Source organism: Maniola jurtina, chromosome 19 (genome assembly GCF_905333055.1).
Source record: "Maniola jurtina chromosome 19, ilManJurt1.1, whole genome shotgun sequence".
In the NCBI taxonomy this organism is placed as follows: Eukaryota; Metazoa; Arthropoda; class Insecta; order Lepidoptera; family Nymphalidae; genus Maniola; species Maniola jurtina.
This window is the reverse complement of record NC_060047.1, coordinates 5,061,503-5,088,224: the sequence shown is the minus strand read 5'-3', so window position 1 is coordinate 5,088,224 and position 26,722 is coordinate 5,061,503. Positions and strand designations below refer to the sequence as shown.

Below are 26,722 nucleotides of genomic sequence, written 5' to 3'. Positions count from 1 at the left end.
GGAAAGTTGAGTATAAAGCAGTCAGGCAAAATTCTAAGATATCCTATTCAAATAGATTTGTACTATTATAGTAAGTGGTTCATAGATTTTTTTAATTTCTGTTTGGTTAGGTGTATATTAAATTATAGTATGGCAACTTGTATAAATAATATTATAAATATTAAATAAATTGTATAAAAATTTGATCGCGAATAAAAAGTAATTTCGTTGAGTATTTACTCAATTAGATTTGTTTTGACCAGATTGAATTAGCGATTTCTTAATATCAAATTGGAAGACCATAAATCGCTCAAAGTTCAGCACTTGCGCGGTAGTCTATTAAATGTATGCAGTTTTATTGAAAGGGGAGATGTGATTTATGTTACTTTATTGGTTAATAATTTCTTTCCGTGATTTTCAGTTGTTACTTTCTTAAATTAGAGAACGAATAAAAAGAGAAATGTAAAAATCTTATAGTGACAAGTTAAATCGTGCACTATAGCATTATTTTTAATTTTTTTATAGGTATACCTATTGCTTTATTTATGCGTTTTTTAATAAAATAACTATGAATGTATGTTAAATTAAATGAATCTAGAGAAAACCTAAGTTTAAGTTTTGATCTCTTTCCAACACAAAGCTGTTAAGAAAAATCTAAAATACTGTTCGTAAATTTATATGTAACTTCAAATATAATTTAAGAACTAGTAACTTATTCATTTTGGTTCGAAACCAAAACGTCCAATTAGAAAACCTCCAACGGTCGTTTAAGGGTAACAGCAAATGTCACGCTTTGCAACCCTCAAGACTTGCAAACAGATGGCTATGGGCACATTATAGTTAACCAGTATAACCTGACCTTCATTGTCACTTAACCATATCGAAAATAGAGTTCAATTCTAATTCATCACACTATAACTGGACGGATATAGTTAAATACTTGTTTTTTAATACAAATGAAATTATTTTATAAAGCAAGTGGTGTAAAGCTGTATTTTGAATGACGGATTTTTCGGAAGGGTCTGTGCGATTTAGATTATCGATTATAATAAGTAAGTAAGTATGCCGATTGTGGCATACTGACATAAATAATGATCACCCTTGATATTGCAATAGACCTATTATAGGGACTTATGAATTTTAAGCAGCCTTGAGTGTAATATGTAAATTTTCTTTATTGGCTTCACAGTAAATCGTACCTCAAATTGCTGGATTATTTGTCACTGATTATTGAGTAGTTACTATCTTCTAACTTTTCAGATGACAGATTGGCACGCACCTCTAAATTTAGAGTTATGTCCATTTTAAGCAATTATTTACAACACTTACTTTAACGGTGAAATATCGTGAGGAAACCCGCATGCCTGAGAGTCTCCATGACATTTTTAGAGGTGTGTGACGTCTGCCAATTGGCCGACCGTCCTGGTCAGGGTATGCACTATGGCCTTATCTCATTCTGAAAGATCTGTGCTCAGTATTGCACCGGCAATAAATAATAATAAAGAAAAGATTATTGTTAAATCTCAATTTGCCGAATGAAATTGATCAATAGCGAGAGTATGTCTTCAGGTAGAGTTCTTTCAATACCATGACATGAAGAAAAAAAGGATGACCTACTTCAAAATTCGCACCTTTCTTTGAGAAAGAGTTCCATTGATAGGGTACCACCTTGCTTGCATATGCCATGCCTTTAACCCGCATCGATTTCGATTTTCGGTTTATTTGCCACAAAAAAAGACGTTACCGAAATAAATTAAGACATTTACCGAAATAAATTCGGTCATTTTTGTTAGAAAACAATTTAAAGTATTCAAAGGATTAAATTAGATAGTTATAATATGCTTATAATAAGTATTTAACTTATTAAATATAATCTACTTTAACAAAATAAATTATGATTTTCCATAAGTTTAAAATTACCAGATATCTTTTTCTATATCCCCAATATGGTACTACTTATGGGGAATACCACAAAAATATATTACAATATACCTACTTACCTACTGTCAAATAATCTCGTCAAAACATCTGTAGCTAATCATTAATTACATCAATCAATCGCCGACTCACTACTGAGCACGGGTCTCATTTCAGATTGAGAAGCGGTTTGGCCATAATCTTTCACGTTTGCCAAGTGCGAAATTGGCCCCTCTCACTACAATTTGGAGAACTCTCAGGCATGCACGCTTGATGTTTTACTTCACCGTAAAAGCAAGATTTAATTGCTTAACGCACATACACATACTTTATTTTATTTTTATTTGTTTATTATTTTAAGGTACGCCCACAGCATGTTCACAAAACACTTAAAAATACAATAGTATAGTCTTATTCAGTGTGACACACCACTTACGGGCACACACAACTCATGCAGGTAAAACAATGTAATTTACATGACCGATCGCATAATATTAGTACATAATTTTGGAAAAATTATGTAGCTCTGAAGCTACTTACAAAAAGTTAGCGATGGGTGTCCGAGATTGAACCTCCGGAATGGGAGACGGACGTCTTAACCTCTAGATTATCACGGCTGACTATAGATAATATAAGTTGAATAAACATAGTAACAAGTGTAAATTAAAAATTTATAACACGCCCGACAAGTGAAGGTTACAGTAACTAGAAAAGAGCTTATAACTTTCAAACGGCTGAACCGATTTTCTTGGAATATAGCTAAGAACACTCTCGATTAAGCCACCTTTCAAACAAAAAAAAACTAAATTAAAATCGGTTCATTATTTTAGGAGCTACGATGCCACAGACAGATACACAAATACACACGTCAAACTTATAACACACCTCTTTTTGGGTCAGGGGTTAAAAATTGCCAAAGATGCTCTACGTTGATTTCTTGCAATTTGAAACGCATCTGCGAAGCGCGTGCCGCGTGCGTTTCTTTGATGAAGGATGTTTCGCGTATGATAGATGATTGTTTTTTTTTTTGTTGGCAGATAAGGTTTCTGTAGCCTGCTACCGATGACCAATTATACTATGATTACAATTAATGATTTTATAAAAACAGATAAATATTTATTTATTTCTAAAGAAATACGATGATTGTTAGCTGATACAATTAATAATGGGTGATTAATAATGAGTAATGACACAAAACGTTCATCTAAATAAAATAGCTAAGTATGACAATAGAGCATAGACCCAAAGAGCAACCGCCGAGTTTCTTGCTGGTTCTTCTCGGTAGGAACAGCATTCCGAACCAGTGGTAGATTTTTTGACGATTCAAAAGCACTTGTAAAAGTTTAATTGAATAAAAACATTTTGAATTGAATTGAATTGGTAAATGGTAAGGATTTCTGAGTACCGAAGTGACAGTCAAGGCAAGGCGCTGTTTAAGTGCCGCCTTACAGCATTGTATCGTTTATTTAAGATGTCTAAGCTGGTAAACCGATTCACCAGTTTGGCGAAAAACAAAATAATTATGTTATAAATATTTCATAATGGGGGTGATGCCTATGTCAAAAATAAAATTATTTCTTAGTAATTATGAGTCTTCCAAAATTCGTAAAATCCACATTCGATGCTATTTTTAAGTTTGCTGACTATTTTAAATCATCGATTTAAACAAAAAAAATTACGTCAAATGTATGACGTCACATCTGTGAATTTCATACAAGCTCGTTTGATAAAAAGTCGCTTATTTGACTAGTAGTCATCATCCCTATAATTATGCATAAATAAAAATAAAAGTTCAAATAAAACTGTCAAAAATGAAAATTAAGATCGATACGCGTTCGAAATTTGAATCAAACCGCCAAACGACGCGCGTCGCTTTTCCCCATAAGCGTCGCTCAGAGCGCGAGCAGACGCAACCCCCGCGAAAGGTGTGCGCTGCCGCTTACACAGGGGGGCCGCCACCCCTATTATCTTTAACATTTTGAAGTCTGTTTGCAAGATAAAGGCAAAGGGAGCCAGGGGGTGATTTTCTTTATTCTTCACCCGGATTTATTATTATTTTTTAGATATTATTACTGTGATTGTCGGCCGGCGCGTGCGCACATGTCCCGCCACCCTACGATTTGAGCGTAATGTAATGCTCTTACGCGTTTTTGTATTTACTTTCCTCTATTGTTCGAGGATTATTTGAAGGTTACTTTGGTTGTTCTAAGTTTCATTTCGTATTTTAATTTATTTTCATATGCATTCTATTTTAATACAGCTGATGCCCGCGACTTCATCTGCGTGGATTTAGGTTTTAAAAATCACGCGGGTAATGATTTTCCGTAATAACAAGCAGGCTACTTAATATATCACTGTCTTTACCTAACTAGGTAGGTATATATCCTTGCAAGACAAATAACGCCGGTCCACCACGTTGCTCCATTTAATTTCTAAATGCATTTAACTTGATATTTAGGTATTCTAATAGTATTCTACTATATTTTCTTATTTAATTAAACTTCTTGTATGTAGGTAACGAATGAATTAAGTATAATACCTATAATATGAAAAGTAATACTACACCTTGCAAAACCTTTTCAATGATAATTCATTCAATAATATCCATACACACCTGGTTTCAAAGCGCATATCTTTATAGATATAGTATAGTGTAGTAGGTACCAACGCATAGATTCCTCCAAGATGCAAGTCCAACATTCAATTCAAAAAGTACCTTGATATTATTAGCTCAAGTTTCAAATTCCTCTACCCAAAAACCTTTAAGATACTTTGTTGGTTATAATGTGAATAATTCTTCTTTTTGATATAAAACCAATCGTCTGGCAATGTCTTAAAGCCCATTTTAATTCTGAAAGAAACTTCACAAGTGACGAAAAAAATACTCGAAACAGCTGATTTTACGTTCGCACCTTACCGTAAAGGCTTACTAGCGGTAACACATCTTATTTTCATGAAAATAGAGTTCTTATTTTAAAAATAACGGCCGTTGTAACTTATAAGGTTCTTGAACCACTCAAGGCGTTGATAATCTTCAATCTATTTTAAATCATATTAGCATTAAGAATACGGTGAATTTTTGCTTGTACTATGTCTTAAGGCACGTGTTACAAGATAATATCAATGCACATGTTGTTTGATCCGGTATTAATGTGTTTTGTGGGCGTATCAGATGTCCTGCTTTCAAAGCATGGCGCCTAAGACAATAGTTACCAACCAGGTGGTTCGTCGGTCACTTTGTAGAAAGCGTTTCCTTATTTGTCTTTTTACGTTTTGTACATCACTGTTTTTAAGTCAAAAGACTTACAATGATTTAATTTAACGAATGTTTTAAAAAAACATACTCCATACTCGTTAAAACCAGTTTTCTTTTCTTTTCTTTTTTTTTTGGAAAAAAGTTTGTCCCAATAAATGTGTAAAAAAAGAAAAAGTTTAAACCAGGTAAGTCTCTCGAATTCATGTCAACGCGGAACTTACTTTAAAAATCGTAGGTAGGTACCTACCTAATAAAAAATTTAAAAAAATATACGACTGCCCTGCAAAAAAACGAACTAAAAAGTAAAAAACATTCGAAATTGTGCATGGACGCACTATTATAGCTGTCATATTTAATCTTTTCCAAAAAAAATTACAGCCAGTATCACTTACAATCATGTTAGATGTAAGGATTCTAACGATAAGGATCCCAATTCCCAACTACCCCATACATCCAAATCTTTTCAGACATTTAGAAGTTAATGTGGGATAAAAAATCTCAAGGAGATACATAAATGAATCCTGAAATAGGTACTCTTTTTTGAGCATCATGTAACAAATAGAGCAGCTTTTTTATTTCTGCGTAGTCGGGTAAAAAGCGACGTGTATTCGAAAACCGAAATATCGATCCAACATGGCCTCTAATCCTATAGACGTGGTACTCAGCGCCCACCAGTGCACTACACTTACGCTTACTTGCGCCCCTCGCCACCTTTGACCCTGCGCCGGCGCAGCTGCAGCTAAGATGGCTACCGCAGGGGAGTAGCGATCGATACGCTGTCCTTAGTAACAATCGATGTTTCTGAGGGTGGTGACTGCTGAATTAAATTGCTAATGCTTAGGATATTAGACATATTTTTTAATTGAAAATGTTACAATAACACTTAAAGCTAGCCTTATCTAATTACTGTACAAATCATTGACGTGATATAACTTCGATGTCGTTTAAATATTGACAAAATCTGTAGATGACCCTTTGGCATGCCTTAGCTTCGCATCAAACTCAAACTCAAATCATTTATTCAAAGTAGAGACTATTGTACTTACTCCTTTTGATAATCAGAATTGTTAGATTTGTAAGATGATGATACTGGTGATAATTAATTACGTAAACTTAAAACGAGGATTCCAAAGCGCCCAGGTCATTATAGGATAGGATAAGTATCAATAGTATGAATTTACATACATAGCTGATTTATACATTATCCGAGAACATTTCAGCTACTGGTAAAAACTTCAATACAAGTGTAAATTACAAATTTATAACACCCCCGACAAGTGAAGGTTACAGTAACTAGAAAAGAGCTGATAACTTTCAAACGGCTGAACCGATTTTCTTGGATTATAGCTAAGAACACTCTCGATCATGCCACCTTTCAAACAAAAAAACTAAATTAAAATCGGTTCATTAGTTTAGGAGCTACGATGCCACTGACGGATACACAGATACACACGTCAAACTTATAACACCCCTCTTTTTGGGTCGGGGGTTGAAAATCCGTCCAGCAAGCATTCTTATATTATTCAAACGCAACAGCCTTATGTGACGGACTAAAGTACCTACTTAAATAGATAACTAAGTCGAAAATATACTGAAGTATATGGGATTTTTTCTTTTCGAATGATCAATTGGTGTATATTGCTTATCGGATGAGAAACACAAACCAAAAAAAAAAAAGTCAAAAATCGAAAGCCAATTACTGAGAGTTGAAGCAGGAGAGCAAAGGGTTCAAAAAGCCATAGACAGGCTTTGTCGTGCACCTTTGATTACCCTGCCCCGGTTGGACAGGGTAGAGAAAGACAATATACAGATAGAAATGAATAAAAGACTAGTTTTGTTTCCATTTCGCTTCCATAAACGCGAATGCGATTCTTTTAAATATAACGTTAAACAACTGCCTCAAAACACTGGAACAAAGATTGCGTTTTGTTCTTGACTTTTAAGGCATTTTCATTTTATCTGAAAAATATACCTAGGCATCTACTGGGTCATCATTATGGTCGAACCATTACCGGCCCACTACTGGGACGAGTCTTCTCTCAGAATAAGAAGGGTCTTATATAATCTGCCTGGTACAGCGGGATTGGCAGAATTCATACACCTTTGATAAGTGATAACACCATGCAGAACTCTCAGGCATGTAAGTTTCCTTATGATGTTTTCCTTAACCGTAAAAGCTAGTGATACCTCATACCTAATTGCTCAAAATGCACAACTCCGAAAAGTTAGAGGTGCGTGCCCGGGATAGAACCCCTGACCTTCCGAATAGAAGGCCAACGACCTAACCACTAGGCCATCGCCGCAATGCAACTAGGCCTAGTAAAGCACTTTAAAACTTTTAATGATCTCAATATTTTTTTTGCTTCGCGATTTAAATTTACAGAACTAAAAACAATGCATCCGATACTTCAAAAGTTGGAAGTCTGGAGCGTTCATCTCGCAACTATTAATTAGTAGTCCCCCGATCGCTTCGTAATCAAGCATAAAATTAAACCTTGGCACACGCCAAGCGCCCAACAAAGGTAAGGGTGTGTCCACACCGCGGTACCTTATGGCATAGCAATTTGTTCAAGACATCTGGCCTCACACCTGCCCACACCCCTCTTACATGCACTCCATACCGATACTTACTGTTCGAAAACCCCGAACCGATCCCCAGTTTAAAATTATAGCTTGTTAACCCAACAAATAAAGTTCAAAATCCATCCAAAAATTAAAAAATGCGAGCAAGTTACCGGTGTATTATGGTTTTGGCACAAGGTCCAATGCCCCTGTCATTCAACGTAACGTGTTCGCTCATTAAAATTCGGAAATGACGAACAGTTTTTCGAGTCCAATTGTTCTAGACGCGGTCAAGCGAGACTTTATGACGGTAAATGATTCGTATGTTTGCTCATTAGACGCCGCTAGTTCCGACCGGTGACTAAAAGTTTTAATTTGCTTCCCGTCCGTAGATGTAACTGGCATCGTTCAATTAGTGGGATGTCGCATCCATCAAGCGATGTTTGTCCACTAGACTCTCGCACGTCAATCTCAATAGCAGTGTTTCACAACACAATCCCTACGTAAACGCGCAGCGTACGTTCATTCACACACTTACACGCACAAGACGCTGTCAGGACTGCATTGTGAAGGTGTGCGTGCCCCATTCAAGACGCGGTGAGACGGTCTCCTTACGTCACTTCCTCTGACGTCACCCGTCTTATAAGTGGGCGTGTGAGCGACGCTTTACCACGCTTTTTATATTTTGACAGGTCGCGGTCTGATACTTGCTCGATGACGAGATAAGTGAAGGGTTATTCGGGAATACGATAACGTGTAATTTTGTCTCGAATTCAAAAGAATTCCATTTAGCTTTATAAATAGGTATCACTACACTGGTTAAACGGTTCAGGATGTATCTTATTAGGTGCAATGACTTCAATGTATATTTTTTTTTTATAAAGAGGGGAGTTTTAGCAAAGCTACCCCTATAATAATAACGTTAAGATTTGAGATCAATTTCATAAATATTTATTAACCCTATTGACAAACAAAATGTTTAATCTATATTCATAAAGCAACCTCAAGATCACCACATCTCAGTTAACACGTATAAAGGAACAGCATCCGGAGCTCTGCGAAAAAATAGATTTAATTTGAGTGTCACCAGAGCCCAAGGATGCGGGCCACTATGCATGCCGGTAATTTGGGCCAAGTAGACCAATTCCAGTCTATTGTGCAACCAAGAATAGCTACTTCTTTGAACCGCCCGCATCATTGCAAATAAATATTAAAATCGGTGTCGACTACTTACTATTTATTTATTTATTTACTAAAGTACCGCCCACAGAGTTACACATTTAAATTATACATGTTGTTCCTTAAATTCTAGGGCTCTTATGCAACTCCACTTACGGGCAGTCACAGCGTGCATTAACATAAACATAAGTCGTACAGTAAAATATAAAATATAATATAATAGCTAACCTAAGGACAATGAAAAAATACCTAAGTTATAAATATATTGCTTAAAGTTCGAAAAGAAAAAAAAAACATTATTCTAGTATAGAGGACACGGAACATTACGGGCGATGCTTACAGAAGTGAAGAGGAATCGAGTTTTTTTATAACACAACTCAAAGAATCAAAAGCTTAATTTGCTATATCTATTGCTATTTGCTATCTACTAAAAAAAGCAAATCTGTACCTATAGTACATCTCATGATGTACTACTATTGGTACAGACAAGTTTGCGACATGCACTACCCGCCCTCCCACTGCTAAGCATGCAGGAAAAGTCAGCCACCAAGCAAGCCCCAAGCACCACCACTTAACACCACCACATAAATCCCCCAGAACACACTCGACGCACGTTTCGCTCCGAAACCGGAGCATCCTCAGGAGATGTAGACTTTATAATGCAAAATTGCAAAATTTTGAACTCAGTTTTATGGACGTTGATATAGGACTGAGATTAATAGGTACCTTACCTACTCGTATACCTACTCCCTTTTGCAGAAGACCCTGCGTTTCCACTGGACCGTTATAGTGGAGTCACAGTTCACGACAGAGGGCTTAGGAAACTTCTAACAAAACGACGAGGCTTCGTCGTCACTGGCAGGCATAAAATGTTAGTACATTTGACGCAGCTAGCCCTAATGTAGCCCTATTTTTCTATGATTTTACGTCACAATAGCCAAATATTTGACATATTATCGTCAATTCAGAATCAAACCGAGAGTTCCCTCACTCTAGTTGACTCTGGTGGAGTTCACTCTGCCGTTCACAACACCATAAATAAAAAAGGTTTATAGATCACAAAAGACATGACAAAAATATGGCAACAGGTAAACCATCACACACACATAAAAATAAAATCTACGAAGTAGTCTACGTCTTGGACATAAGTAGGTACCTACCTTGTTTCAGTAAAATCTTCATTATCTGGACAGTAAAAAGAAGATCCCGACGAATTGAGAACCTCCTCCTTTTTTTGAAGTCGGTTAAAAACATCGCATGTAATTCACACTATCAAACTTCAACTAAAAGGCAAATCATATAGGTAGGTAATCCTATTGGCTCAAGATTGAACCGATAAAAGTCGAATTAAGACATCTGCGTGAAACATAAAAGATTTTTTGCAAACAACTTGTGCAAGTAGTGTTAATCCAAAGTATACCAAGTATAACACGTATTTTTGCCAATCTTTGAATTTGTATGACTAACTGTAAAATTCAATCTAAAGCTTCAATAGGAGAGTCTTTCAACTCTGCGCTTCCTGGTGCCAGTTCGCCATCTTAGCACCTTGAGACCCCAACGTAAATTGGGTTTTCGAACTATTTACCTAGGTATGTGCCCTGCCAATTGCCACTTCAGCTTTGCAACCCTTTGAGCTATGTCGGTTACTCTGGTTCTTTTATGGATCTCCTTTTTTTTATTCAGATACAAGTTGACTGCTATCTCACCTGGTGGTAAGTGATGGCTAAGATGGATGCGGGTTAATTTTCCAAGGCCTTTGGTTTCTACACGTCATCATACCGGAACGCTAAATCATTCGACGGCACAGCTTGGCTGGTAGGGTGGTAACTAGCCACGACCGAAACCCTCCAGACCAGACCAGTGATTTAGAAATTATAAAATTCTAAACCCTGCCGCGAATCAAACCCGGAACCTCCCACTAATAACAAGTGTAAATTAAAAATTTATAACACCCCCGACAAGTGAAGGTCACAGTAACTAGAAAAGAGCTGATAACTGTCAAACAGCTAAACCGATTTTCTTGGACTAAAGCTAAGAACACTCTCGATCAAGCCACCTTTCAAACAAAAAAAAAAAAAACTAAATTAAAATCGGTTTATTAGTTTAGGAGCTACGATGGCACAGACAGATACACAGATACACACGTCAAACTTATAACACCCCTCTTTTTAGGTCGGGGGTTAATAAAACCTCAGCGCTTACCACTGCGAGTTCGTCATCAGTTTCTGATTTGATCATGTGGAGAAACTCCAAGCATAGCTCTCTACATCGCCCTCTGAGTGAGTGAGCTTTCTTATGGGGCCCATAGTTAGCGACTCTAAGGTTGGGTACAGGAGGTGTAGAAAAATGAGTGAACGAGTCGATGGTTGTAATAGGACTGACTTTTATTCATGCCACATTAGTATACATGAATGTGCTTATAAACTATTGACATTACACTGTACACCTCCCATGGGGTGGTAAAAAAATTATTAATGTTCTATTACATAATTTTTTTTTCTTAATAGCTAAATATAAAATACAAAAACATTTTTGTTTTTTTTAAATCGTAGGGAAACAATATATTTCTTACATCTAATTACAATATTGTTATATTTTCTTACAAATACATACAGTTAATCAGTTAAGTATAGTTTAGTTCTATTTTTATGAATAACATCTATTTTTCCATTAGTATATTCTATTTTTACATTCGGTGACAAGTCTTCAATTACTTTATATGGTCCTAAATATAAATCTGATAGTTTATTGCCTGTTTCATTTTTAATTAAAATTAAATCGTTAGGCTTATATTTTATAGGATTAACATATTTGTCGTATCTAAATTTTTGTCTATATTTACTATTTATTAAATTGTTACGCGCCTCTGTTTGTGAAACTTGTAAGCGATATCTCAATTCTTGAGGATAGTTATCGTGATTGTAAAGAGGTTCTATTTTCGTTGAAAGATTGCTTGGTAGGTTACACTTTTTACCATATACTAGTTCAAAAGGTGTAAACTTTGTTGACGAATGTACAGTTGTGTTATACGCAAAACACCAAAAAGGAAGCCATGTACTCCATAAATCTGGTCTACCTTCGGTCTGAATTCTTAGAAAACTTCCTAAACTCTTATGTGAGTTTTCTAAGGCACCTATACTTTCATGGTGGTATGCTGTTGAATTTAGTTTAGAAATATTGAGTAACTTACAAACCTCTTGAAATGTTTCCGATAAAAATTCAGATCCTCGATCTGTTCCCACAATCGTTGGTATTCCATGAACAAGGATAAAGTTATTTACAAAAACACGCGCTACTTCTGTGGCTGTTTTTGTAATCAATGGGAATGCGCATACATATTTTGTTAGTTCGCATTGTAGCGTTAAAATGTATGTGTAATTATTAATATCTCTATCTAAGGGTCCAACTATATCTAAAAATATTTTTTCAAAAGCTGAATGAGCTGTTGAAGTAATTACCATGGGTTCTTTCACCGTGGTGGTATATTTTTGTTTTTGGCATTTAGGACATTTTTTTACAAAATTAATTATGTCTTTTTCCAGTCCTGGCCAGAAATAATATTTCTTTATGTTATTTAACATTCGTCTAATGCCCGCGTGGCCACTTGTGGGCAGAAGATGAAAGTCGTTTAATATAACTTTTCTATCATCCATGTTATCTATTCTATTTACGTCCTCTAAAATACATAAACGAGGTCCTTTCCATTCAATTGTATTCTTTATCTCCTCTACTAACTTCTTAACAAATATATTATTGTTATTACTTTTAATAAAATATATTTCTTCTACATTTATTCGTTCACAAAACTCACCTAGCTCTCTCACAAATGCGGCTCGCGTCAATTGCGATTGAGAAGCAGGGTTTATAAATATCGTCATTTGACCTCTGTCATATGAAAAAATATTATTTTCGCAATTAATTTTATTTTCTTGTCGCAATTTATTTAAAATTTTCGCGTCTATAAATCTTAACTCAACTGCGTTCTTTGGTTTAATATGACTGTCTACGACTATTGGCTGATCAGACCTGTCGTCGGTAGAGATCATATTATCCGAAGAAGCACTTGTATCTAACCGTTTCCTCTGTGCACGCGTCATCACATTTACACTATCACACATCTCTTTCAAATCTTTAGAACTCATAATCACTCGAGATAATGCGTCTGCAGCCACATTATCTTTACCTTTCACATACTCTATCAGATAGTCATACTCTTCCAAGGTCAATCTAAATTTAAGCAACCTACTCGAAGGGTCCTTCATACTAAACAAATAAATTAAAGGTTTGTGGTCGGTAAGAATTTTAAAAGTCCGACCGTACAAGTAAGGTCTAAAGTATTTTATTGCCCAGACCACAGCTAAAAGCTCCTTTTCAATAGTTGGATAATTTTGCTCAGCTTTGTTGAGACTTCTACTTGCGTAAGCTACTGGACGTCCATCCGAGTTTGATAAAATTGCACCTATCGCGTAACCTGATGCGTCTGTGTGAACAATAAACTGATTACTTTTCGAAAAGTCAGGGTATTGTAGAACTGGTGGTGTCATCATACATTCCTTTAAAATATCGAAAGATTTTTGACAATTACTATCCCATATAAATTGAACCTTTTTTCTGCATAAAAGATTTAAGTTGTAAGCTTTTTCGGCAAAATTAGGTATAAACTTTCTATAATAACTAGCTAATGCGACGAATCGTCTTACTTCGTCAGCAGTTTTTGGGATGGGGTAATCTTTTATGATACTAACTTTCTGAGGGTCGGGTACGATGCCATCGCCTGACACTACGTGTCCCAAATAAAACAATTCCTTTTTGAGAAAATCACATTTTGCTGGATTTAATTTTAAGTTAACGTTACGAATTCTTTCAAACACTTCAATTAAATTTTTGTTGTGATCTGATAAGTTCCGTCCAAAAATAATTAAATCGTCAAGGTAACAAAGACATTTTTCGTAGGATAAACCAGCCATTGCCATATTCATCATTCGTGAAAATGAGCTTGGGCTTGTTTTAAGACCCATAGGCATTCTGGTCATTTGATATTGGCCTGAACTAAAAGCTGTGTATTTTCTGCTAGCTGGATCGAGCTCAACATTATAAAAACCTTGATTCAAGTCTAAGTGGGTAAAGTATATACATCCTGATAATGAGTCTAATATGTCTGTTATATTCGGTAGGGGAAATTTGTCATCAATAATACAGTTATTTAATTTTCTATAGTCAATGACTAATCTCCATTTTTTCTCCGTACTTGAGTTCGATTTTTTCGGAACTAATAGAACAGGGCTAGACCATTCACTGTTACATGGTTCTACTATGCCTTGTTTAAGCATCTTATCGATTTGTTTATCCATTTCATTCTTTTGTGAATGCGGAAGTCTATAAGGCTTGGAATACACTGGTGTCGTATTGGGCTTTAAAGAAATTGAATGTTTATAAAGCTTAGTAGTGGTAAATTGGTCACCTTCAAGGTAAAATATGTCGTTATATTTTGCACATATATTTTCAATACTAGATTGCTCCTCCAAATTTAAATGGTTTAAATTTAGTAATTTGAATAAACGTTTCACTCTATTTGAGTCTCTACAGGGATTTTCAAATAAACAAACATCATAATCACTAGCCTTGTGTATAATAGGCTTTATATCCTGCAAATAAAAATCGGTTTCAGTAGTATTCAAAACTTTTATAGGTATTTTTCCGTCCTTAGGCATAACTAGCATGCTCGCGATAAAAATTCCATCTTTAATTTCGGATGCACAGACTACGCTCTCTTCAGTCATACTAGTAGTAATGTAATGCGTAGATTCAGACCTAGCTGGTATAGTCAAAAAGTTAGGTTTCTCAACTTCAATATTATTTAACAATGGTAGTATGAATTTTATTCCATTAAAGTTCAATGTTAAAATGCAATTTTCTAAGTCAATATGAGCTCCGTACAAAGAAAGAAAATCTAGACCTAAAATTCCATTGGCCATACACGGTAAAGAATCAAATACATAGAACTCATGCGGTAATTGTACACCACTTGGAGCAGATAGTGTTAAATAAACAGAGCCTTTCGCTTGGATTTGACCCCCCACGCCGTTGATTAGAATACGGCGGTCGGCTATGGGTGTATTGTTACATACTATTGTTTTGCAAACCGCTGAAATGCTTGCGCCGGTATCTAATAACCAGAAGCATCTTGTATTGTTCAAATATAATTCTACGTATTTTACATTTTTCTGTAAGGTTAATATAAAGGGTTTATTCTCGAAAAAACTGATTTTGGTTTTCAGGGGAGGATTTAATCTGACAATCCGATTCTGATCCGCCCAACATATGCATGACATTTCTAGTCTGTTTAGCTCCTCGATTTCTATAATAATAATTATTATTATTAGAAAACTTACCTCCGCGACCTCGTGTCATCCCACGAGCGCCGTTCTGTTTTCCTCTCGAAGAAGAGTAGTAGTGCGCTGAAACCTGATGCCCTAATGCTCGCCCTCTGCCAGGTACATAATATGATGGCCGTGAACCTGTATACTTACTTGTATTCGATCTACCTGAGTAATTATTAAAATTCCTAGACTGGTAGTATGTACGCTGTTTCATGGTTAATAAATCACCTGCTGAAGGGGAAGGGTTCGAGATTTCTTCATCAAGGGCACCCTGAATTGCATCCTTAAGCGAATCGTAGTTCCTGGCTGTAATTACTGTGCTAAGTGTACGATTACGCAACCCGTCGGCAAACTTTTTAGTGACAAATTTTTCATTTAAGGGCTTAAGTACCGCATAAGCATTTGAATCACCTTTTGACTGCGATATTGTAAGGTCAACAAAAAGTTCTGACATTTCTTTCCCATAATCTTGTACAGATCTATTATTTTGCCTTAACTGTTGTATTTTATTTTGGATAGCTATAGGCGATTTTTGTGGCAGTAACACACGCCGCATATCGCTAACCAAGTCATTGATGGATGTGTAATTTGGCTGTAATTGCAATTTAGCATTTTGTGATAGTCTACTTTTTAAGATGAATTGAATGAGATTATTTTTACAGTCGGGACTTGTAAGCAAAGAATCATAGTAAATAATATTATCGATTAATTGCTTCACAGATATTTCAGAGTCATCGATGACTGGCAGTAATTGTAATGCTACTTTTAATTCGAATTTTGACATTTTGTTATAATTTTCACAAGACTCGGTATTACACAATTTTAAAATAGTATCATATAAATTGAAAAAATCATTACTTAACTTGTCAAATCGTAAGCATTCATCACCCTTAAAAGATACAGGTATTGAAGCTAATTCTTCTAAAATCGAATTAAAATTACTTACTAAATTGTCCGCTTCACTTAACTTTTTAGATATAATTTCACCTTTTCTCCGACTTGGGCCGATTTTCACTAAATATACCTTTATCTTGGAAAGTTCGTTATATAAGTTCAATAAATCGTCATACATCACTGTCCATCTTGCACTTTGCACTAATTGTAATAGTTTTTTCTTGAATAATAAAATATCACGATCCACAAGGTTTAGCACGGCAGTTCTCACACGAACGCTCCAGTGCTGGTCCTCGTCCTGAAGATCGGCGCGACCGTCGAAGCACGTGCTGGGTTATTTGGCTTCTCATCCAATTTTCGTGGCATTTTTTGTAAAATTTGAAGAATATGTAAAGTACTCCCAGTAACAAAATTGTGCATATAATAATCACAATTATATTGATTGAGGAAATATGCCAATGTAATTGTTCTATATTGGCATTGTTTTGACCATTCTGATTGATAAAAATGTCTTCTTTCTCCACCTTTGAGTTGCACATTATACAGGTGTTTTTATATTTTATAAGTATTTATTTATTTGAGTCCGTTTGGCGGGGTCGCCATCTAAGGTTGGGTACAGGAGGTGTAGAAAAATGAGTGAACGAGTCGATGGTTGTAATAGGACTGACTTTTATTCATGCCACATTAGTATACATGAATGTGCTTATAAACTATTGACATTACACTGTACACGACCATGCCAAATAACATTAGTAGGTAATAAATAAAAGCATGTCTACAAGTACCCATGCAGCTTAGCAGATGCGTTTATATCTAAAATATGACAAAAAGTACTAATAAATCGGTGGCTGAATTAAAGCTTCCGGTTCTTAAGGGCCACCACCATTATGACGGACAATTAGCCTCTTGAATGAGGCAATAAAGTATCGATACACGCCTTAACACCTGGTCTCTTGCTGAATCTTTATAGATTTGTAATTATTAACATGTTTACAAATGTTAGCGGGTATTTTGTAATGGTGATTTATTAAGGGATACCAATTTGATGTTGAAAAATTTAATGAGCTAAAAGTTGAATTAGAATTGTGAAAAATCTAAATGAAACGTGCTATATATTATATGAAATATTATGTTTGTTTGTTTAACACTTAGGTATATTCCGTTAGCTTAGATCATCCATAGTCATTGTAGCTATTTTCTCAATAGTCTTAATTACGTATATTTAAAAAAAACGCTTGGTAGGAAGTTTAATAGCAAAAGCAACACGCACCAATAACCTTACCACCAGCAACTCAAAACAAATCGTTTGAAGCATAGACAAAACAATAAACCAACACTTATCGATAAGACATCACTAGATATCGATTAGTCTAATGTAAGACAATGATGAGCTCTATCAGCTAAGCTACAGTACTTTTGCTTAGATCACCCTTAGGTATTGTAGCTAATATCTTCTCAGTAGTCATAGCTACCTATAAAATTAAAAAAAAAAACTGTAAACAAGTAACACGTGCCCATAACCTTACCACCAGCAGCTCAAAACAAATCGTTGACCCTTTGAAGCATAGACAAAACAATAAAACTCTTCCTTAAAACACTTATCGATAAGACGTCACTAGATATCGATAGGATCTACATACGGGCCCACGTGCGGACTCCGGGACCACCCGGCGTGAGCGCGTGCGATGATCGTTTTTTGTACGACCAATCTTGCACCCGTATGGCAATCGATTCGAGAATCGATATTGAACGGTGATTCTTTGACAGTTATCTTTTTTTTTATTACTTTTGACGACCTTTCTGGTGCAGTGTTTGAAGCTCTTTGTTTAATTCCCAATAGAGATGATAACTACTAGTCACATCAAAATTTTAAAAACCCCCGACACAAAAACCTCTCTAAGAAAACTAGAAAAGAGCTGATAACGGCTGAACCAATTTTCTTGGATTATAGCTAAGAACACTCTCGATCAAACCACCTTTTAAAAAAAAAACTAAATTACAATCGGTACATTCGTTTAGGAGCTACGATGCCACAGACAGACACACGTCAAACTTATAACACCCCGCTTTTTGGATCGGGGGTTAAAAAGTCAAAACGATTGCTTGCTACTTAAGGGACCTTTTATGAAATACATAGATACGTCACAAGCATTTGACGTAATTTGACGTACTTTTTTAAATTAAACCTCTATCCTGTCATGTTGAATTTAAAAAAAAAATTAGCCAGTATCACTCAGGATGATCTAAGGATTCTAACGATACCCCATACATTTGAATCTGTTCAGGCATTTAGACGTTATGGTGGAATAAAAACCCACCTGCCTATAGTATGCGACAAATCGAGATGGCAATCGGGGTATGAGACGGTGGGATACCCCGCCTGCCCGCACGTTACCCGCGCCGTCCGACACCTGGTTAGCACGGGGGCTGTGCGGGTGTGTAGCGTCCCCTCCACGATTGCCATCTCGACTTGTCGCGTACTGTACATGATACCTGAAAACATAACGCTAATTTTTTGGGCAGTCATGTAAAAAGAAAGAAATCCTCAATTCGATATTTAATCAAAGTATGTGTTTGTTTCAGATCCACCAACAGGCCACGGGCATTTTTCTCGTTGGATAGTACCTCAAAATCATATTAATGGTGAGAAATGAGAATTTTGTATTAGTTTAACTATTTGCTATAGGTGTTAATTTATTTATATATTATATATATATTATACCCTAAAGTAGGGTTTACCAGCAACTTTCCAAAACAAAAAAAAAGGCTAATTTGGTAAATTCAGCAGAAAACACCATTACTTTTGTAATAGATAAAAATGAGCGCTACAAACAAAAATTTTCATAGAAAAAGTTTATTTATTATCATAACACTATCTAGTTTTAACACATGCCTCGCCTGTAAGCTATTCAGCTATCTACAGTCTATTTGCTATGTACTAAAATAGGGTTGCCACTCATCGTTTTAGTAATTTGTTAATTTCTCTGAATTTGTACCTACCAAATAAATCAATCACAGAAAATTGTGTTCACTCAAATCTTGGCTTACGTATCGCTTACGCTTTACGTAGATACTTACGTATTGGCTTTGGTCGGAGGAGTTTCTGAAAATCACCTCTTAATTGTCTTATATTATGATAAAGAGCATCAATTCCACCTACATCATATTAAATACAAAATAATGACAAGCTAGAAGCCACAAACTTCCTTGTACATACGTGGTTGACATCAAATTAACTGCAATACGAAACGATTTAGTTTAACGTTTTTAATACGAACTGCTGGTACAAACATCGTCATTTCCAGTCACGTATAACTTAGGTAAGTACCTACATATAAGTAATTCCAAGGTAAAAATAAATAAAAAGGTACCTTCTAGACAAACGCACTTTAACCTAGACCTATCATACTTTCACCAAGCATACTCAATTGTAGTCAAACGCAAGCCCAATTTACGTTAGGTAGGTACAAAAAAAATCGATATGTGCGAAGGTGTCAACCCTAGATAGCCAGTGCACGCCGGTTCAGCGCCGGAATAAAACCGACAGGATTTTGCACAACCGTATTTTGTCTGCAGGCTGACAGGGGTGGACATCGCATGAATTTTCAAATAATCAGACGAACCTGCATCGAAGTAATAAAAGGGTTGACAATTCAATTTTATAACTATTCGCGGAGCTCGGCGAAAAAAAGTGCATTTTACGTCGTGCCTATCTACTTATTTCGTCTTTCGTGATATGATTTTTAAAAATGAAGGCTATTTTAACTTTTATATGAGACTAGCCGATGCCCGCGACTTCGCCCGCGTGGATTTAGGTTTTTCGAAATCCCGTGGGAACTCTTTGATTTTCCGGGATAAAAAGTAGCCTATGTGCTAATCCAGGATATTATCTATCTCCATTCCAAATTTCAGCCAAATCCGTCCAGTAGTTTTTGCGTGAAGGAGTAACAAACATACACACACACACACACACACACACACACACACACACACACACACACACACACACACACACACACACACACACACACACACACACACACACACATACAAACATTCTCCTTTATAGTATTAGTGTGATAATTATTTCGGAAGAAGCTTTTCTAAGCTACTTTTAATTTTTTCATTAAAATATAAAGTTGCGCCAACACTACGTATAAGAATCTGCATTGTAGATTAAAACCTTTTTACCACTCCAGACATCTATAGGCAAACTAACGATGGCAATACAATAATTTTTGCCAAACATGACAACGGAATTTTTTATATATAATTGTGTAAACTCGGCACAGCATAGTTCTTTCTAGCACGGTTAAGAGGGCTCTCTCCGTCACTCATTTCATACAATCGTAGTTCCAATTTCATTTGAATATTAAGCAACCAAAGTCCATGAAATTTTGCAGACATATTCTAGAAACTAATATCTATGTCTGTGGTTTTCCAGATTTCTGTTAAAATATTCGGTTTGAAAGTTACGCGGTCTTAAAAATTTTCATACAAATCTTTGAGCCCCTGTAATTTTAAAACTACATATTTATAGAAAAATCTAAAACACCACAGACACAGATATTAGTTTCTAGAATATGTCTGCAAAATTTCATGGACTTTAGTTGCTTAATATTCAAATAAAATTGGAACTACGATTGTATGAAACGAGTGACGGAGAGAGCCCTGATAAAATCAGCAAAAAAATGTCTATACTAATCTACCTACGAGTACTTATATTCCTCCGACATCAATGGTTATAATAGATTATATTATCATCATCTAAGTATAGCTTCTACTTTAAGTTTTATTCTGTGTTGGTGTTAAAAGACCCAGCCAATTTTACATGCATCGTTCCAAATTCGAAAATCGATTAACGAAAGATAATTTTCAAACACGGTGTTCGGAAATACAAACATAAAGCTATAAAGCAGAACATTAATCAAGAACAACGCAGTTTTGAATATCGAACGCCAAAAGCGATGTTATCTGATATCAATGCATAGCCGTTACGTGAATTCGAGCTGGTATTTCACAAAAGGAAATGCGAATTTTCTTGATCCATATTCTATACAAGGTGTTGAATTCATGAATGCATTTTAGTTAGACTTATAGGTATTGTATACTAGCTTTTGCCCGCAATTTCTTCCTCGTTATATATTAGTAGGTACCTTATAAGTATAGTACTCAGGAAAAAAAAACCGGCCAAGTGCGAGTCAGACTCGCGCACCGAGGATTCCGTACTCGGGTATTTTTTCGACATTTTGCAAGATAAATCTAAAACTATCATGCATAAAAATAAATAAAAATCTGTTTTAGAATGTACAGGTAAAGCCCTTTCATATGATACCCCATTTGGTATAGTTATCTTACTTTGAAAATTTAAACACGTTTTTTTAAGGATGTAACTAAAAATTCAAGATTTTCGGATTTATTCCTTTACTTGTGCTATAAGAGCTACCTACCTGCCTTTATTGATTCTAGGTCAACGGGAAGTACCCTATAGGTTTTCTTGACAGACACGACGGACGGACGGACGTTTTGAACCCTAATAAAACCTTAATAATGTTATTTTGTAAAGTTTTTTATTTTAAATTTATGAGGTTGGTATTTTCTTACATAAAAACACCCCTGTAACTGACATAACTACCTTAAAATAATAATTAGTAGGGATTATTTACCTACAACTTGTGTTTACTAAAGGCTTAACAAAACGAAGCCTCCGAGTAGATAGTTATTCGGCGGACTCTCGATTAGTGTTTTGTTGGCAAGCTAAAAGCAGGGAAATTTTGTGTGCTCTACTAGTAACTTTTCTCCTATTAGCGACGTGTCTGTAGAGTTGATCAATCAGGCTAAAGGGGAATATGGCCTTAAATAGAAACTGGGGGTTGTTTCGAACTCTACCTGTCGTGAAGGCTTGATACATTTTTAACATTTAGAGCCTTCGCATATAGCGACATTTTCGTCAGCAGTTTTCGCGTTTTACGAAGGCACGTCGACAACGCAAGCTGTGTTGTAAGCCATACTAATATTATAAATGGAAAAGTGTGTCTGTCTGTCTGTTTGCTGGCTTTTCACGGCCCAAAAGTTTTACCGTTTTTGATAGAATTCGGTGCAGAGATAGCTTACATCACGGGGAAAGACATAGACTTTTACTTTTTGTTCTGGAAAATCAAAGAGTTCCTACGGGATTCTTAAGGCCCCCCATCTGTTTAACCGATTTATATGAATTTTGGTACAGAGGTAGCTTGCATCCCGGAAACGACATAAGCAACTTTTTATCCCGTGAAATCAAAGAGTTCATATGGGATTTTTAAAAACCTAAGTCCACGCGGATTAAAACTCGAGCATTATCTAGTAATTATAGGTAATATAGGTACAGAGTTAAACAGACAGAGTGGTTAATTCAGTTGTACCCTCAGTTAGGGAACAGCTTCTAACAACACGTAGAGGCTTCGACGCCACTGGTAGGCGTTAAATGTTAGTACATTTGACGCAGGTAGCCATAAATTGGCCATATTTTCCTTTGATTTTACGTCACCGTAGCCATCATAGCTACCATAGCCACCATAGCCACCATAGCCACCATAACCACCATTTGATCAAACCGATAGCTCCCTCACTCTAGTTCACTCTAACACAATCTCTAAACTAAAGTGTAAATCTAAGCTTTTTCCCGCGATTAGATAAGTACGCGTGGTTTTAGGTATTTTAAAGATCCTTAATGTCCTTTGTTAGGTCGTTAATTAGAATCTACTTCTAAACACAAAGGTTTGAACTGTACGTTGATAGGTCTGTCAGTCAGTCAGTTTAAACATTAAATGTTTAATTATATACCTAGTTCTAATACCTATGTGTTCATCATCATTCATTATCATCTCTCTCATCTCTATAGACGAAAGAGCTAATCAGAGATAAATTATTACAGTTTATCTAACATCAACAGAGATTTACATAATTTTACAAAATTTTCTATGAAATAACTCCAACATTTCGCAACTCACTCCTGATTGCATACTAATCAATATAAGTATATAAGCACTTATTCAGACGGTATAATTCCTTTAATAAAAATACAGAGAGGCTGCTGAAAGGGGGGAAAGAAGGGGGTAAGCGCAATGGGCTTCGGAAAATTCACCCGGTGAATGGGAAAACGCGGCAATAGACAAACAGCCGACTGACCCGGCCTCCCCGGCCTCCCCTCCACCTAACGTACATTTTGAAATAATGCCCCCCAAGTGCGGGAGGCGTTTTTAACCGATGCTTAAGAGAGATATTATTGACCCTTTCGCTACATACAGATAGTTTTTTTGCAGATATTACTCGGACTTTGCATCTGCCATCTAAAAGTAGGTACCTATATTTTACGTACTCGTACAAGTAGGTACATTTATTTGCACTAAAGGCCGGAACTGAAATGCCTTTCAATACGTGAGACGTGGCTGATTAATTGGCATATTCTCATAGATAAGTACTTACAGGAATTCAATAGTCTACGCGAAGTACGTTTTTTATTATTATTTAGACTTAAAAATATTGTTCGATGAATGATTAATCGATGTTCGATGAATAAGTCCTTCAATCTTGTATTTTACAAGACTGAACAAGTTATCGACAAGACATTATTTGTCAAAAAATATATAGCTTTTGGCATTAGTTTTGGCTTTTGGATCGAATTTTGGCCGTACCTACCAAATTAAAGCTTACCTAATCATTCTTCACAGACGTAAGTAAAGTATAGCTTTACTCGGTTTTGCATATAAAAAAACTCAGTCAAAGTGATACGTGACGTCAGACGTGGTAGTAGTACATAATTACGTTGATACCTAAGTACCTAGAAAGTTATGTTTAATGTAAGTAAAAATAACAAAGTACAATTTCAAGATGTTTTTTTTAACGGTAAAAAAAACATCGCAGGGAAACCTGCGTACCTGAAAGTTGTCAATAATGTTCTCAATAGGTGCGTGAAGGTCAAACCCCAACTGGCCAGCGTAGTGGACTATAGCCTAATTGCTTCTCCCTTCTTGTTCTGAAAGGAGACATGTGCTAAGAGGCGAGGCGAGGATGATGATGATAATTTTAAGTTGATAAAAGAAAATAAACGTTGCATAGTGTATTTTCTAATTTCCAGTTCACGGAAAACCTTCGAGTGAAATTCCTTTTTTTTTCAGTTTTATGACATGTCTATTGTCTTGACAGGATATCTTTGAGCCCAAAGAGAGCATGAGCACTCCCGCTACTTGGTATCAACGATGATGTAGAGACCCTCAGGGCGTCTCGTGGTCCGGTAATAGAAATGGTTTATAAAATAGATGAACCATCCGGTGACACGGCCATCAATTAGAGCCGTCACGCGCACGGCCCCGCACAGCAAACAAACGTTTTGTATAATTTACACAAATACAGGCCGTAATAATTAAATCTAGGGACCACAATAGCATGAACACATTTGACAGACTTATCCAATCTTGGCGTTGGTACGCACGAGGTTGTAAATCTAGTCGACGCGAAATGGCTGACCAGTAGTCAGTACCCCCACAGATCTATGCTATAGCTGCAAAAGTGTGCGCCATAAATTTTATACAAGCCCCGATGTACGGTAAAACCTCTCGTAGTGTGCGTGAAAATTCGTGCCGTAAGAGGAGTGGACATCGCCCGGTCTGCTTTTGTACGTTGCCCTAGGAAATGGTATTATGGTAGGAAAGCTAATCTAAATAAATCGGTGGCATTGATGTGAGGTTAGTTAGCTAATTAAAGAGTGCTCAACGCGTGGGGTAATGAATTCGGCGGTCGGCATGTCAAGTTAGAGGTTCGTTTGACTTCGATATTGGGTACATTTCTATTGGCTATTGTTTGTAAATTGTTGATTAGTTGCTTGTAGAGTTTAATTTAATGATGTAACATTTATCTAGGAGTTGTATACACTCATAGCAATACACAGATTTGCAAATAGGTAAGGATGTGATTACGTAAACGTACCTTGTCACAATATTACCTTCTACGAAAAACAGGAAGACACGATATGTTACTCTGTGTTGAATTTGCATGAATGCTTTTGTTTTTTAGAAAAAAATTATTAAACATAGAAGGAAATGGCGGTGTACCAATAAGCGTCTAAGATTTGACTATATTTGCGGTTAATTTTGACTGACTAAAGTCAACAAAACTGAAAGCGCTCGGCTCGAGTGCTCCTTTTTGTTTTTTTCTTAGTTACGAAGTAAACGGATCCTTTCATGTAGCTTTCCATTCGGCCGGTTCGGGACCCTGAAAGAAGTGTGAACCGGGCTGTGATCGCCGCCAGTCAGGTGTGTCTAACTCGGGGGCCGATGGACTTGCCTACTTAGTCTGTTGATGTCACTAATAAAACACTCCTTTTGTTTGGCGACCGGTAGGCCCCAGCGGCGCTCCCGACAGCGTCCCGGCCAATCAACGTCTACCTATACCAACATTTGTTCCACCCAAAAATCGACATGCCTATAACCTACACTACTATTTCCTACGCTCACAAAAAAAGGCGAATATGCTGTATTTTTTTACGTTCGAACAAGGGCCATTAAAACTCGAATTCGGGGCTAGATGTCGCGTGACGTGAAAAACGCGCACACAGACGCACCTTATTAAGGATGTATTGGTTACGCACTTATATTTTACCCGTAAATGTAGCTAAAGCGGAGAGTTGTGCACAAAAACGCATCTTCCCCCTTCCCCACCCCAGCGGCCGGCGGGCGAACGAATACATTCGACTAGCCCATTTGCAGTATCGCATTGTGTGAGTGTCTGTCTATACGAATTGGCGCGCGTGCGGGTGCCCAACACAGGCGCGAGTTTGCTTAGCCTGTGCGTAGTTTTACGTACCTACGGGCACCTACAATGTACGCAGTATTGGTTTTCTGTACTGGGCTTTAACAAATTTCAAATTCACAAAATCGTGATTGGTCGGTATTTTGTTTGAACAAGCGGACGCACCGGGACGCGGCGCGACCCAAAATTCGCTAGATAACTCGTTTAGGCGTAAAATGATGAGTTTTATCTGATTTTGTTTACGCGACGGCGTGATTGCGACGCATTGCCACTGCCTGTTTGCGTTACGTTAGAACAAACAATTTGTAATGACTAATAACACCTGATATATTTCTATTAGCGACCACGCGGAACGACTCGTGTCTAAAATTCCATCTATCACCCGATATACTTCAATCATCACGAATTATCGTCACAAATGAAGCTATTAGTCGCGGGACGCACGCGCCACTAACTCCCGATAACCGGAAGACAGACGCTCTAATGGCCACCTAAGAGCCCGAATATCAATTTCTAGAAAACTGGTCGTGCGTGCGACCCGGAAGTGCGCTACAAAAACTCAAAACTAATCAACCCAAGAAATTGAAACTTGTCTAATCATTCCTTTCGCCAGCATGACGGGGTTGTTTCCGAAATTCGGAATCGAATTGGTTTCCTTTAAGACGCTTTGTTTAATTGGATGCATCAGAATACGAAGTAGGTAGTGACGTAGACAATTTACTCTAAGGGCCAAACCACATGCGATAGTACGCTCGATTGCTTTTCGGAA

The 26,722-nt window shown here is 36.6% G+C and overlaps 1 protein-coding gene across 5 annotated transcripts in view; it reads left to right on the top strand.

Moving 5' to 3' along the window:
- Positions 1-26,722, top strand: part of LOC123875174 (homeobox protein prospero) — a 147,834-nt gene that overhangs the window by 26,722 nt on the left and 94,390 nt on the right. For all 5 annotated transcript variants that reach the window (XM_045920858.1, XM_045920859.1, XM_045920860.1 and 2 more), the window contains one exon: positions 18,751-18,810. The gene's annotated coding sequence lies outside the window, so the exon portion shown is untranslated. The remainder of the gene's footprint in view (positions 1-18,750; positions 18,811-26,722) is intronic.